A 16,056-nucleotide genomic window follows, 5' to 3' on the forward strand; every position below is an offset into this window, starting at 1 on the left:
TGCAGGGCATGGGAACCCACTCCAGCTTTCTTGCCTGGAGAATCCCTATGGAAAGAGGAGCCTGGGGGGCCACAGTCTATGGGGTCACAAAGAGTTGGACACAACTGACCGACTAAGCACAGCACATTAGGAACAATGTCTGGAAATAAATTTCCCAATTTAGGGGTGTTCCTAAGATGGAGAAATAGGATGGGGAGACCACTTTCTCCCACACAAATTCATCAAAAGATCATTTGAATGCTGAGCAACTTACAAAAAACAGCTTCTGAACTCCGGAGGAGGCCACTAGGCACCCTAAAGGAAGCTCATGCTCTTCCAAAGGAGATAGGACAAGATATAAAAGCCAAAAAGAGAGGCAAAAGGGTTAGGAATGGAGACCTGTCCTGGGGAGGGAGTCATGAAGGAGGAGAAATTTCCAAACAGCAGGAATCCCTCTCACCGGCAGGGCTCTGGTGAGTTTTAGAATCTCAGAGGGCAACATAACCTGGAGAGAGAAAAAATAATAACAGAGAATACCCACTTAAGCACAACTGCCAGCGGAGTAGTAATCCAGACGCTAACATCCACTACCTGGACAGGAAGGCATGGGCTGCGTGCTTAGGGTAAGGACTTGGCCTGAATGACCTGAGGACAAACTGAGGGAGCTAACGAGAGATAGCAACCCAAACTGTGTGGTAGCCAGAGAGGGAAAAAAAGAGAGAGAGAGAGAGAAACAGAGAACTTTCCTGGCAACAGCTCTGCCCTAATGAGCAGCCTGGCCCACTCACAGAACAAAGGACTGAATGAATACCAGAGGAAAGCTAGCAGCATTGGACTGGCTCCTTGCGGCTGGAAGCAGAGAGACTTGTGGGTGACAACTAGGGCCAGAAGGCAAGGGGCAATCTCAGCCTCAGAGATGGAATCCTCCACCAAACTGTGAGTAGGTTCCCAGTTGCTAACCACGTCTTCCTGGGATCCTGGATGGTTGACATCTACCAGGGCAGGTCAGAGCCCGTGATCAGCTTCACAGAGGAGACAAAGGGCACACCAAAGACAGTGCTTTCATGGCGCACATGGGGAAAGCAAGCCACTGGGACCAGGGAGGTGATTAAGATGCATGGCACACCTGGGGGTCTGTGCTTGCCAACTCCCGTGGCCTGAGCACTTCACGCCTGGGAAGGGCAAAAAGTAAATGCCCAGCCACGTCTGTGCCCTTGTGGAAGATCTGAGAACCTAAACCTGAGCATCTCAGTCCTGGGAAATGCAAAAAGTGCAGGGCCCACTTTGGAGAGCACCCCTGCAGAGCAACCTGAAGACTGAAAAGTGTAGACTGTTAATGCACAGGCCGTCATGACCTGGGGCAAACTCTGTATGGTACATACACTGCGTGCATTACACACATACCAGTGATATTTGTTTGCAGTGTTCTTAAAGAGATAGAAATACCAGACCACCTGACTTGCCCCATGGGAAATCTGTATGCAGGCCAGGAAACAGAACTGCATATGGAAAACAGCCTGGTTCCAAACAGGGAAAGGAATATGTCAAGGCTCTGTACTGCCACCCTGTTTATTTAACTTATATGCATGATACATCATAAGAAATGCTGGGTGGGTGAAGCACAAGCTGGAATCAGCATGGCCGAGAGAAATATCAATAACCTCAGATATCCAGATGACACCACCCTTCTGGCAGAAAGTGAAGAAGAACTAAAAACCTCCGGATGAAAGTGAAAGAGGAAAGTGAAAACGTTGACTTAAAACTCAACATTCAGAAAACTAAGATCATGACATCCGGTCCCATCACTTCATAGCAAATAGATGGGGAAACAGTAGAAACAGTGACAGGCTTTATTTCAGGGGCTCCAAAATCACTGCAGATGGTGATTGCAACCATGAAATTAACAGACAGTTGCTCCTTGCAAGAAAAGTGATGACCAACCTAGACAGCATATTAAAAAGCAGAGACACTGCTTTGCCAAAAACATCCATCTAGTCAAGGCTATGGTTTTCCAGTAGTCATACATGGATGTAAGAGTTGGAATACAAAGAAAGCTCAGTGCCAATGAATTGATGCTTTGGAACTGTGGTGTTTGAGAAGACTCTTGCGAGTCCCTTGGACTGCAAGGAGATCCAACCAGTTCATCCTAAAGAAAATCAATCCTGAATATTCATTGCAAGGGCTGATGTTGAAAGTGAAACTCCAACATTTGGCCACCTGATGTGAAGAACTCATTTGAAAAGACCCTGATCCTGGGAAAGATTGAAGGTGGAAGGAAAAGGGGATGACAGAGGATGAGATGGTTGGATGGCATCACTGACTTAATGGACATGAGTTTGAGTAAACTCTGGGAGTTGGTGATGGACAGGGAGGTCTGGCATGCTGCAGTCCATGGCATCACAAAGAGTCAGAAAGGGCTGAGTGACTGAACTGAAATGAACTGAACTCACTCCCCCACAGCACAACTGAACAACTGAGCCTAAATAAGTGACCACCTTTGCCCCCTTGTGGCAGGGCCTAAATTAGACAATGAAGAGACTTGCAAAGAGAAGAAGCCAAGATAAAGTAGAGGGAACCGCTCTGGAAGTGACAGGTGCAACAGATTAAAACCCTGTAGTTAGCATTGACTAAACATTGGAAGGGGCCTAAAGTCGTTAAGAAGTATAAACTGGAATGAGGAACTATCTGAAACGGAACTGATCCCACACTACCTTCAGCAGCTCCAGACCAATTCCTTGATATATTTTTACAATTATCATTTTATCATTTTTTCTTTTAATTTCTTTATCACTCTTTTAATTTTCATGTTTATCACCTCCTATTACCTTGCAACAAAAGACTTATTTTTAAAGCAAGTTTCATATATATATATATATATATATATATATATATATATATATATAATGATTTGTACTTGATTTTGTTTTGTGGTTTTAATATTGTATTTTTGAAGTTCTAACCTCAACTTTTCCAACAAGTTCCATCTAGTCAATGCTATGGTTTTTCCAGTAGTCATGTGTGGATGTGAGAGTTGGACTCTGAAGAAAGCTGAGCGCCGAAGAATTGATGCTTTTGAACTGTGGTGTTGGAGAAGACTCTTGAGAGCCCCTTGGACTGCAAGGAGATCCAACCAGTCCATTCTGAAGGAGATCAGCCCTGGGATTTCTTTGGAAGGAATGATGCTAAAGCTGAAACTCCAGTACTTTGGCCACCTCATGCAAAGAGTTGCCTCATTGGAAAAGACTCTGATGCTGGGAGGGATTGGGGGCAGGAGAAGAAGGGGACGACAGAGGATGAGATGGCTGGATGGCATCACTGACTCGATGGATGCAAGTCTGAGTGAACTCCGGGAGTTGGTGATGGACAGGGAGGCCTGGCGTGCTGTAATTCATGGGGTTGCAAAGAGTCGGACACGACTGAGCGACTGAACTGAACTGAACTGAACTGAGAGGCCTATCCAGCCAGGCAGTGAGGCTCAAGCGGACTGATTGAAGTACCTATCCCCTCCTCGTGCAGTGGCTCTGATCCAGTCACCTTCCGTGGCACCAGTGGTTCCCTGGCAGACACACACCACCTACCAGATAGTGGTGCCCCAGCCCCATCAGCCCCCAGCTGCACTGTGTCTGTTGACTTGACCTCCTTCCAGACACAGAAATAGACCAGCACCCAGCAGGCCAGCAGACACAGGGTTACCTCCCAGTTGAGAGCACCTGGCAGCTACAGCCCTTCGGAGAGCTGCAAGACCTTGTTCCTGGAGAGGGAAAGCCCGTGAGAGTTGTGCCAGCAGAGGCCATGTGACTAGGGGATTGATTCCTGGAGGCCATTGCCCTTCCGGCAGCCCTTATGTGAGGCTGTTCGCACCGGTGCTTCTGGCGGCCTGGGGTAAGCCCCTAGCCTGGATTCCATGCCATCTGTGTGCCTGCAGCCTCAACAGGCCCAGCCCCATGCCATCTCCAGTGAGTCCAACAGCAGTCCTTGCTTCCATTCCCAGGCGGCCAAGCACAGTCTACTCCGCATCCCTAGTCTCAGGACTCCAGGACCGAGTCCCCATACACTGCCATGCAAAGGCATCCGCGCATGAACAAAGCACACAGAGATCCCAGTGTGCATGCCTCTGACACGTGCTCTCTTTCACACATACACACACACACACACCCATGTGCATGACCCTGTGCACAAACACACTTACACTCCCATGTGCATGCACCTGACCACATGCTCTCTCACACACAGGTACACACACGTGCTAGCACCTGTGCACAGGCACCCTCTGTCTTTCTCGGGCACACATACACAGACATGGACAGGCAGATGCCCATGTGCTGTACCTACCGGGAGACACACGAATGCACCTGTGAGCTATGTGTGGGACACCAGAGGGACAGACCAGGTGTGACACAGTGGGGGCCCGACTACCTCGCGGGAGTGGATGACAAGGACCTGCGCTCAGCAAGATGGTCACCTGTCAGTGTGGCCGGGTTGGCAGCGGCACAGACTTGGAGGTGCACAGGGACAGGGGCTCATTTGGGGTTTGCAGGCTTGGAACAGAATCAGTCGTGTCACTGAGGAGTGTGGCACTGTCTGAGCATGCACACTGAGGAGCTGGACCCCACACCAGAGGCCTCACCACTAAGCCGTTCACCAGGTTTCCAGGCCATGGCAGGGCTGACTTAGAGCACCCCGACCACATGAGTGTGTGTCCGCACAGGCGGAAGGGGGCGACACGGCACACTAAGGCATGAAATTTCAGCAGGCGGCGCCCGTTGCCAAAGAGCCTGCAGTCATCGCGAGAACAAAGGGTCAGTGGGAACCCATCGAGAGGCAGGACCAGAGAGAGTGTGCGCAGGCGCTCTGCCTATGCTGAGCTGCAGGTCGCAGTACACGCCTGGTTTCTGTAAGGAGGGTTCAGTCTTTCACGCTGCGGAGGGAGGGGGAGAGGGTTCAAGATGGAGTCCGATGCACATGGTGGAGGAGCCACCAGGGCAGCCAAAGAAGAAGCCGAAGAAGCCAAAGAAGACCCAGGTGCCGTGGAATTTGCAGCAGGCACAGCACATGGTAGCCACAGAGTGCCGGGTGGTGCTGGTGGCCAGGATGACCCTGGTGACGCAGCTTGCCCTGGTGACGTCGTGGGTCACGGGGTTCATGGAGGCGCTGGTGACCTGGCTGGTCCCAGAGGCCCCAGCGCTGCAGGAGAGCCAGGTGGCGCAGCTGGTGCCATTCTGCAGATCTCGGGGCCACCTCACGCTCCAGGGCCTAGTGGAAATGCTGCACCTGGAGCCGCAGTTCTGAGTAACCGAGACCTCCGGTTGTATCCTATTCCAGGAACCCTGGTGGGCCAGGGGGCCGCGGGGGCCGGGTTGTGGGAGAGATGTGGTTTGGGGGGTTGCAAGTGGTGCTAAAGTGTAGGAGGAGGGTACTCTGGGGGCTAGGATATGGGTCAGGGGTTGTCAGGCTGCCAGGGGAAGATAGTGAGGAAAAGCAACCTGAAGGGAACCAGAGAGTCAGGTGGTGATATCCAGGGTGTCTGGTGGTGGCCTTGTGGGAGAAGGCATTTCCGTGAGCAGGGAGCCTGTTGTAAAGGCAAAATGAGTAGTGTCGATGGTGGTGAGGGGAAGCAACCTGAAGGGACCCAGAGGGTCGTGCGGTGATATCCAGGGTGTACTCAGAGTATAGGCAGAGAGGTCCGGAGTTTCTAGTCGGCCTCCTGCGGGAGAAGGCGTGTCTCAGTGAGCAGGGATCCTGACGTACAGGCAAAATGAGAAATGCGGATGATGCCTTAACCATATGTGCACCAGCAGCCTCACTGTGGCTTTCTCATCACACGCGGAAGCTGACATCGCCCGCCACTTCCTGACTCCACGGACTCAACTGCGAGGGCCGATTCGGAAGGAGCTCGATGTTAATGGCCGCATGCTGGTTCTGTGAGTTCTAAAAGGGGCCAATGCCGGGGAGGGGGTGGTGGGTGGTGGGTGGTGGGTGGTGGGTGGTGGGTGGTGTGCAAGGCCAGTCTGGGCCCAGGAGGAGCCACAATGGACGGTTAAGCCTAAAGGAAAAGTGTGGTGCTCTGGGCTTGTGGGTGTGCGGGAACAGAGGGAGGACATGTTCCTCTTCCTCCTTCTCGGCGGAAAGTTGAATTTATTTTGCCTCCCTTTTAGCCGATTGACTGCTGAAGACCCTGGCCTGCTCCAGAGCTCCATCGTTTTCTGTCTGGAGCAGCTTTCCCTGGTGATGCGGTCCTTGCAGCACTTTGGGGCTCCTCTTTCTCAGCACAGAAGAGGGGTTTAAACCTAGCCTATGTGCCCTAGGTTCAAGTGTCCTTCCCCAGGGGATTGCTTTCTGCAGTGCTTTGATTGGGCTTCATCTTATGTCTGTGCTGATTTTGGCGGCTCAGTGTCTACATAGTTTGTTTGGTGATTGTTAACTGCAAAAAATAAAACTGAGCTATTGTGCTGTCTCTGACTTTATTCTTTAGCTTCTGCAATTCCTGATACTGCATTTGTCTTTCAGTTGGAGGGGAGGTTCTGAGACCCAGATATTCAACGATACAACGTAATTGAAGACAATGTAAGAAGTGGGAGAATAAGAAAGTTGTATACTCTCATTCAGTATTAATTTTGGAATATTTTCTCATTTTATAGTTATCTTAAATGTTAAGAGTTACCAGAGGCCTTCCCTGGTGGGTCAGATGGTAAAGCATCTGCCTGCAGTGTGCTAGACCGGGTTCAGTCTCTGGGTTGGGAATATCCTCTGGAGACAGTAATGGCAATCCACGCCTGTATTTTTGCCTGGAGAAATCCTGGACAGTGGAGCTTGCAGGCTGCAATTCATGGGGTTGCAAGGAGTTGGACTCCACAGAACAAGTGCATTTGCACTTTTCATATAACACCTGAATGATGTTGTTTTTCAGTCTATAATTCATGGCCAACTATTGGTGCCCTCATGGACTGTAATACCCCAGACTCCTTTGTCCTCCACTATCTCCTGGAATTTGCTCAAATTCATGTCCATTGAGTGGGTTATGCTATCTAACCATCTCATCCTCTATCTCCCCCTTCACCTGTTGCCTTCAGTCTTCCCTAGAATCAGGATCTCTTCCAATTAGTTGGCCCTTCACATCAGGCAGCCAAAGTATAGGACCTTCAGGATCAGCATGAGTCCGTCCAATGAATATTCAGGGTTGATTTCCTTTAGGATTGACTGGTCTGTTCTCCTTGCAGTCCAAGTCCACTCCAGAGTATCCTTGTACCCTGAAACCTTGCTAAACTCACTAGTTAATTGTAATAGATCTCTTATACGTCCAATAGGACTTCGCACATAGACGATCATTTTGTCTGTAAATAAATACATATTTCTTTCTTTCTTTCCAATTGATGCATTTTATCTGATTTCGTTTCAACACTTTGACCACTTGATTTGAAGAGGTGACTCATTGGCAAAGTCCCTGAACATTTGAAGGCAGGAAGAGAAGGGGACAATGGAGGATGAGATGGTTGGATGGCATCACCGAGTCAATGGACATGAACTTGAGCAAGTTGCAGGAGATGGTGAAGGACAGGGAAGCCTGCAGTGGTACAGTCCTTGGGTTTGCAAAGAGTCAGACGTGACTGAATGAACAGCAACAGGCAAAGGGAAGATGCTGGTGGGTTGAGTGTTTCAGCCCCTCACCATCTGCTACCTTTGTCTAGTGAACCCCTTCTGTGGTGCATGCAGGCAAAGTCAAAGCTGCATTGTGGAATGTGAGTTCTAGATGGGTCCAGGTTGGGCCAGCTAATTACCCTTGTGCGTGGTGTGGGAGGCAATGAGGGGAGTCTGAGTGCCCCTCGTGGGAGGTACCGAGACTCAGGGTAGAGTGCCTGTGTGTGGTGAGAGGCAGGTTGCAGCCCTGGGGATTCGCTGCTTAAGGCAGCTGACCAGGAGCATCTTTTTTTGCAGCCAGGCACTTGGTGGCGGTGGCGTTCTGTTGGCAGCCTAGAGTCAACTGTCCTGGGAGTGTACAGCACAGAGATCAACAAAGGCAGGGCCCCTTCTGTGTGTGGAGATCCCATTGTTAAAGCTCCACCAGTGCCACTGGAAGCCTGAGGGTGGGAGCCTCTTGAGTGACACCTGCACCTCTGCACAGCCTCTGGGGACACATGGGAACCAGCCCCTCAGGTGGAGAAGTGGCCTGGAAATGGGTGAGAGGATCCTAGAGAGGCCCTGTCAACTCTTGGCCTTGAGATGAGAGGGGTGTTGTTGGCCCAGGAGAAGGAGGGTGCACACCACTGGCCAGGACAGCTGGGGAAGCCTGGGCCTGCCCGAGGGGAGTGCACCCCTGAGCAGAATTGGAGAGAAAGTAGAGTGACCATAGGTCACCACAGCTGATGTCACCTCCACAGCTCCTCTGATTCCAGGAACTTCCTTAGGACGCATGGCTTTGTCTTGCTTTAACCCTGTTATGTCAGGAAGTCTTCCTTTCCTGTTTCCATCTGTCCCTCAGCTGGGGACCTGTGAGGCCTTGGCTGTCACGCCTGTCCTTATAGCTATGGTGGGTTATCAGGCAGAAGAGATGTGGTTTCTATGCTTGGTTTAATCAATCGCTGTCTCCCTACCTGAAAGGCTCACGTGAGCATAGATAGGAAGCCAGTAACACTGGCCTGTGGACTGAGTGTCCGAGTCCTTCTTCCACCCTCAGTTCCCATATTGAAGCCCTAAGCCCCAGGGGCTGGATTTTGGAGATGGGCCTTTGGGATATACTAGGGTCTAGATGAGGTCCTGAGGGTGGTGCTTCCATTATGGGCTCAGTGAGGACGCCCATCATTCCTGACCCCCAACGTGGGGAAGACCCCTCTTCTTGGAGGTCCTACTCTTCCCTGCTGTGTGTGTTTTACTTTGAGTTTTATTGTGGGGAGTTGTTGGAGGGTGTAGGGGAGCAACATTAACCTTTATCACCTTGAGGAGATGTTTAGGTGCATCGTTCAAGGCCTTGGGAGTAGAAAGCCATGGTCCTTCTCTCAGGGGCATCTCTGTGGACACTTGGCTGTGTCCATTCCACACCGTCTGTGTCCGCACAGGACGGGCCTGTATGCGCAGGCACACTGGGTGGAACTGAAATGAGCTTGGTTTCATGAGGGAGCTGAGTCCCTCTGGCCTCACGGGGTCTCCCTAGTGGCACATGGGTAGCCGGTCACGCTAGGTTAAAAACAAGTCTGGTGTGAGGAGGCACCCTTAGGGGAGTCTCTGCAGGTGCACTGGGCATCCTTCACAGAAGGGGAAGGACATCGTGAGGGCTCAGTCTCTCTTCAGCTCCTGTTGTTCTCTGGGAGGACAGGTGGCGGCCATGGAGTCCTGTGAAAGTGGTGCTGGCTTTGTGAGTTAGTGGAGAGGGTATTGAAAGAATGCCACATTGTTTTGGAGCCCACAGACCCATGGGAGGCTGAAAGCAGGCTTCAGATTAGGGCGCTATGTCTGGGGTGGCCCCCCCAGGCCCTGGGTGCATCAACTGTCCCAGTGCAAAGTGCAGAGGCTTTGGCCTTGCGTGGAGCCCCACGAGGCCTGGTGCTGAAGTTGTATCCTTTCCAAGGAGCCTGCAGGTTCACCGAGGCTGTAAGGCAGTGGTTGGTGGAGGAGCACAGTAAGATGACCCCTAGAAGCTTCAGAGGCTGCGGGGTAGGGGGTGCCACTGGGATACAGAAGGGAAGTCGGGGACCAAGGGAGTCCAAAACTGGCAGCCCGTGAGCTGCGGCCATATGGCCAGAGAGACTTGTGGCTGGCCTGATGGTCTGTGGTGCATAGTTCCCCCAAGGTGATCTGGGGTTAAGCGGGCCTCAGCCAGACCTGGGGGCCAGAACCGGGATGTCCCCGTGAGCTGGCCCTTAACTAAATATGCCAGCACCCTCTCGGTGTCCTCCCTGTCCTACCCGGATGTGGACGTGGTCATCAGGTACCTGACCCAGGATGCTGACCTCGACCCCAAAGCTGTTGAGAGGGAGCTGGTGGTGACTGGCAGTGATCTGATGTTGTTATTGGACAAGAGGACTAGGGAAGGGGTGGTGCACCCATCTCTGCCTGTGCCGAGCCCAGCCTGTACACGTGTGGAGGCCTCAGTCCTTGGTGAGTCGGGGCTGACCACTGCAGTTGTCACGCCAGATGTCCACTCTGATGGACACACTGGGGAGTGCAAAGTGGGGAGTGCAGCACTTTGTGTCCTCTTCTTTTTGAATTCTCAGCTGGGAAACGGAGGTTGAGGCCACAGGAATCTCCTGTCCTAAGTGGTGAGCCCTTCCCTAGGCCAGGATTTTTGCACTATTTGCCACTTGATTGGGAGCCTAATTGTTGGCCCCTACTGGATATTGAACACCCTCTGACCTCTTGTTTTGATTGGTGCTTAAATACTGGTTACCACAGATAGGAAGACTGAGCTATGTTCTATGTTTGAGTTTCTTTCCAGTGCCCAGATTTTCTTGCCTTTGTCCTTGAGTCTGAGGGGAGGTTCTGGGTCCAGATAGTCAAGCATCACAAAGCAACTGAAGGCAATTTAGGAAATGGAACATGTATAATATCATATAAGAAACGAATTGCCAGCCTAGGTTTGATGCAGGATACAGGATGCTTGACGCTGGTGCACTGGGATGACCCAGAGAGATGGTATGGGGAGGGAGGTGGGAGGGGGGTTCTGGATTGGGAATACATGTACACCCATGGTGGATTCATGTTGATGTATGGCAAAACCAATATAGTATTGTAAAGAAAAATAATGTAATATATATAGATATATATATATATTTGGGTCCTGTTGTTCAGCATTGGCCACTGTCAACCTTTTGGAATTCTTTGGTAGTTCTGAGTTGTAGGTGTACATTAAATGTATACAACAGTCGTATCAATGAGTCAGGATTTCAAGGTTTGGCATTAGCTGTTTTCTAGGGTTTTCTCATCTAACATCTGAGCTTTACCTCTATCTAAAACTTCTTCAAACATCACATTGAACTGATGCGTAAAAGGTGCATTATAATGTAATTGCTCAAGACTTAATGGTCCTCAGTTTTACCCCATTAGACATAATATCTCAGTGGGATTCTTGTAGTCTCTATATGAATGGTTCTGTTTTTAATATAGATTCTTGGAGGTATATCTACAATACAGAATTGCTCCTCAGAAAATGAGCTGCCCCCACCAGGATGCTATTTGCCTCACACTCCTTTTTACTACTAGATCTGTTTCCTGCCATAGTCAAGCAAACAAAACACCTCAATTTTCATGAGCAAAGAATCCAGTAACACTAGAGTAAAAGCTTTGTGCTTTACTGACCTTGTTTTACACCAAGGAAAGAAAAGTGCTGGAACAATTGGTTAAATGTTCCCAGAATGAGGGGGGAGGCAGTTAGTGTAATCTTGAGAAAATATAATTAAAATCAAAAATCTTTTGCAGGCACTACGTTAATGCACGTTACCTGCGTTATCATGTCTAATAGTCAGGATACATTTTGGAGTTGAGTAACTGAAGCTGAGTGGCTTGGTAACTTTCTTCAGTTCTCTCAGCTAGGATCTCAAATCTAGAGAGAGGCTGGATTTGAATCTATGCCCTTTTGATTCAAGCTTCTACGTTTTTAAACAATTAATTAATTTTAATCGGAGACTAATTATTTACAATATTGTAGTGGTTTTGCCATACATTGACAAGAATTAGCCGTGGGTATATATGTGTTCTGGAGAAGGCAATGGCACCCCACTCCAGTACTCTTGCCTGGAAAATCCCATGGACGGAGGAGCCTGGTAGGCTGCAGCCCATGAGGTTGCTAAGAGGTGGACATGACTGAGCAACTTCACTTTGCTTTTCACTTTCATGCATTGGAGAAGGAAACAGCACCCCACTCCAGTATTCTTGCCTGGAGAATCCCAGGGACGGGGGAGCCTGGTGGGCTGCCGTCTATGGGGTCGCACAGAGTCAGACAAGACTGAAGCGACTTAGCAGCAGCAACAGTAGCAGCAGTACATGTGTTCCCCATCCTGAACACCCCTTCCACCTCCCTCCCCATCCCATCCCTCAGGGTCATCCCAGTGTGCTGACCCTGAGCACCATGTCTCATGCATCAGAACTGACTGGTGATCTGTTTCACATATGGTAATGTACATGTTTCAATGCTGTTCTCTAGATGTTCTTTACATCTGTGTCTCTTTTGCTGACTCGCATATAGAGTCTTCGCTACCACCTTTCTAAATCCCATATATATGCATTAATATACTGTATTGGTGTTTTTCTTTCTGGCTTACTTCACTGTATGATAGGCTCCAGTTTCACCCACCTCATTAAAAGTGATTTAAATTCATTCTTTTTCAAAGCTGAGTAATATTCAATTGTGTATAGGTACCATGGCTTTGTTATCCATTCCTCTAAGGATGGACCTCTTGGGTGATTCCGTATCCTAGCTATTGTATACAATGTTGTGATGAACATTGGGGTACACGAGTCCCTTTCACTTCTGATTTCCTCAGTGTGTATGCCCAGCAGTGGGATAGCTGGGTCATATGGATAAGGAAATGGCAACCCACTCCAGTGCTCTTGCCTGGAAAATCCCATGGATCCCTATTAGACTACAGTCCATGGGATCGCAGAGTCAGACACAACTGAGCGACTTAAACAGACAAACAAACATGGCAGTTCTATTTCAAATTTTTTTAACGAATCTCCACACTGTTCTCCACAGTGGCTGTACTAGTTTTCATTCCCACCAACAGTGTAAGAGCGTTCCCTTTGCTCCACACCCTCTCTCGCATGTCCCCCATTCTGACCGGCGTGAGGTGGTACCTAATTGCAGTTTTGATTTGCATTTCTGTGATAATGAGTGATGTTGGGCATCTTTTTCATGTGTTGGTTAGCCATTTGTATGTCTTCTCTGGAGAAATGTCTGATTATTTCTTTGGTCCATTTTTTGATTGGGTCGTTTATTTTTCTGGCATTGAGCTACATGAGATGCTTGTGTACTATTGAGATTACTTCTTTGTCAGTTCCTTTGACTGCTATTATTTTCTCCCATTCTGAAGGCTGTCTTTCACCATGCTTGTACTGTCCTTCATTGTGCAAAAGCTTTGAAGTTTAATTAGGTCCCATTTGTTTATTTTTGCTTTCATCTCCATTGCTCTGGGAGGTGGGTCATTGAGGATCCTGCTGGGATTTATGTGAGAGAGTGTTTTGCCTATGCTTTCTTCTAGTAGATTTATAGCTTCTGGTCTTACACTTGTATGTTTAATCCATTTTGAGTTTATTTTTGTAAATTGTGTTAGAAAGTGTCCTAGTTTGATTCTTCTACAAGTGGTTGAGCAGTTTCCCCAGCACCATTTGGTAAAGAGATTGTCCTTTCTCCATTGTATATTCTTGCCTCCTTTGTCAAAGATAAGGTGTCCATAGGTGCGTGGATTTATCTCTAGGCTATCAATTCTGTTCCATTGATCTGTATTTCTGTCTTTGTGCCATTACCATACTGTCTTGATGCCTGAAGCTTTGTAGAATAGCCTGAAGTCAGGCAGGTTGATTCCTCCAGTTCCATTCATCTTTCTAAAGATTGCTTTGGGTATTGGAGGTGTTTTGTATTACCATACAAATTGTGAAATTATTTGTTATAGGTCTCTGGAAAATACCATTGAAGCTTAAATTTTCTTGGCCACGGTACCACACCAGCCTCTGCACTGCAGCCACAGACTGGGATTGTGCTTTTCCTGCTGGAGGCTTCAAGGAACATCTGTGTGAATAATGCAAACTTGGCACTAGGCAAGTGCAAGAACAGTGAAAGTGAAAGAGAAGTCGCTCAGTCATGTCCAACTCTTTGCGACCCCATGGACTGTAGCCTACCAGGCTCCTCTATCCATGGGATTTTTCAGGCAATAGTACTGGAGTGGATTGCCATTTCCTTCTCCAGGGGATCTTCCCCATCCAGGCATCGAACCCAGGTCTCCCAGATTGTAGACAGACGCTTTACCGTCTGAGCCACCAGGGAAGTCCAGTAGATGATGGCAATTGAGGAGAAGACAGGGTGATGAGAATCCCAGTACTGACTTCCCAGTGGCTTCCCTGTCCTGCGAAGTCCTTTTGTACCTTGAAACCTTTTTTGACCCCCTTTGAGGTGGACATTCCATAGTGAATGGTATCCCCAGCCACCCTCACTTTCTCTTCTCTCGTTTCACAGACTTTAGTAGCTAAGAAATAAAAGTAGAACACAGTCTTTTGCCACCCCAGAAGTCATCTCCACAAAGGCAGAATAAAAACAGGTGTCTTACTGAGCTGGCATTGTACCAGAATCTGAGGCACGGCACAGGCAATCTCCTGAGAGATTCCAGAGACAGACAGAACTCTCAGCCTTCTGTATAGCCAGTAGATCCGACTCCTTACTTACTTGTCCTCATGTAAGAGGACTTCACACCACCAGGTCTCACTTGTGCTTCATCCTAAGTATGCCCAGCAAGTGTGGTGACTCTTATGTATTAGTTAATTAATGTTTGGGATTTAGATTTGAGACCCACCCTATCTGCTGCCCCTTCCAAATTAATATTTGAAGACTTTAACCCCAGTATGGCTCTGATTGGGCCTCCCACACGGAGCAGTGGTAAAGAATCCACCTGTCGACGCACAGGATGCAAGAGACGGCAGTACACTCCCTGGCTCGGGAAGATGCCCTGGAGAAAGGCATAGCAACCCATTCCAGTATTCTTGCCTGGAGAATCCCATGGATAGAGTCGCCTGGTGGGCTACAGTCTATGGGGTCGCAAAGAGTCAGACACGACAGATTGTGCACACACGCACCCGCATGCACACACACACAACTCTATTTGCAGAGAGGGCTCTCAAGGACATGACTAATGTGACATGAAGTCCTATGAATGGATCCCTGCCCTAGAGATGAACATACGAAGGAAAGTGAGAAAGAAAGACGAGTATCATATGATATGACTGAATGTGGAATCTAAAATGTGATACAAGAGATTTATTCACAAAGCAGAAACAAAAAGTTTGCAGGCGTAGTAAACAAACTCATCATTACCAAAGGGGAAAGGCTGGGTAGGGATACATTTGCAGTTTGGGATTAGCACTTACAGACTGCTGTATATGAAACAGAAAAACACTTAGTGTCTACTCTAGAGTGCATAAAGCTATATTCAGTACCTTATAATTAACTATAATGGAGAATAATTTGAAAAAATATACATAACTGGATTACTTTGCTGTACACCAGCAAAGAGCACAGCATTTTAAATCAAATATACTTCAAATTTCTACCAAAAGAATGAGGCCCTGGTCTCACAACCATTCATCTGACTGTGCACACTTGCACATGCACACATAAACAAACACTTCCATGTTCTTATAAGAGGACACCTGAGAGCACATGCATTCTCTCTCTCCCTCTCACTGCACCCCCACCAATCTTATCTCTCTGTCTCCACATGTGCACTGAGGAAAGGCCACAGGCAATATACATGGTGGCCATCTACAGCCCAGAAAAAGGGTCCTCACTGAAAGCCACATTTACTGGCTTCTTGATTGTGAAATTGTAGCCTCCAGAGCTATGAGAAAATAACTTTGTGTCCTTTAGTCCACCCAGTGTGGATCAGGGGAGTGATTCGGCATTTTGTTACAGCATCTAAAGCATACTAATCCAATTGGTTTATACTAGTGGAAAATTAGTCTCTCATCTTTATGACAGGAGCCAGTTTCACAATTGGGAGCCAGGCGCCCCCTGAAGTTAGGTGTCTCCCCACCAGTGGACACTGGGAAAAAGAGAGTGCTCTCTTGATTGATGTTTACATTCCAAAGAGATGTTTGCTAGGTCCTTGAAAAAGATATTTCTGGGTTGTAAAGCTGAACAGGAGGCTTCTATAGCCTTTAAAATATAGTCATAATTTCAGAGACTTTCCTGGCAGTCCAGTGGTTAGGCTTCTGTGCTTCAGCTGCACGGCGTACTCTTTTGATCCCTGTCCAGGGAAGCAAGATCCTGCATGCAGATCATGGTGCAGTGTGTGCGTGCCTGCTCAGTCACTCAGTCGTATCCAACTCTCTGTGACCCTCTGGATTGTAGCCCCCCAGACTCCTTTATCCTTCGGATTCTCC

This window comes from Ovis canadensis, chromosome X, assembly GCF_042477335.2.
Source record: "Ovis canadensis isolate MfBH-ARS-UI-01 breed Bighorn chromosome X, ARS-UI_OviCan_v2, whole genome shotgun sequence".
In the NCBI taxonomy this organism is placed as follows: Eukaryota; Metazoa; Chordata; class Mammalia; order Artiodactyla; family Bovidae; genus Ovis; species Ovis canadensis.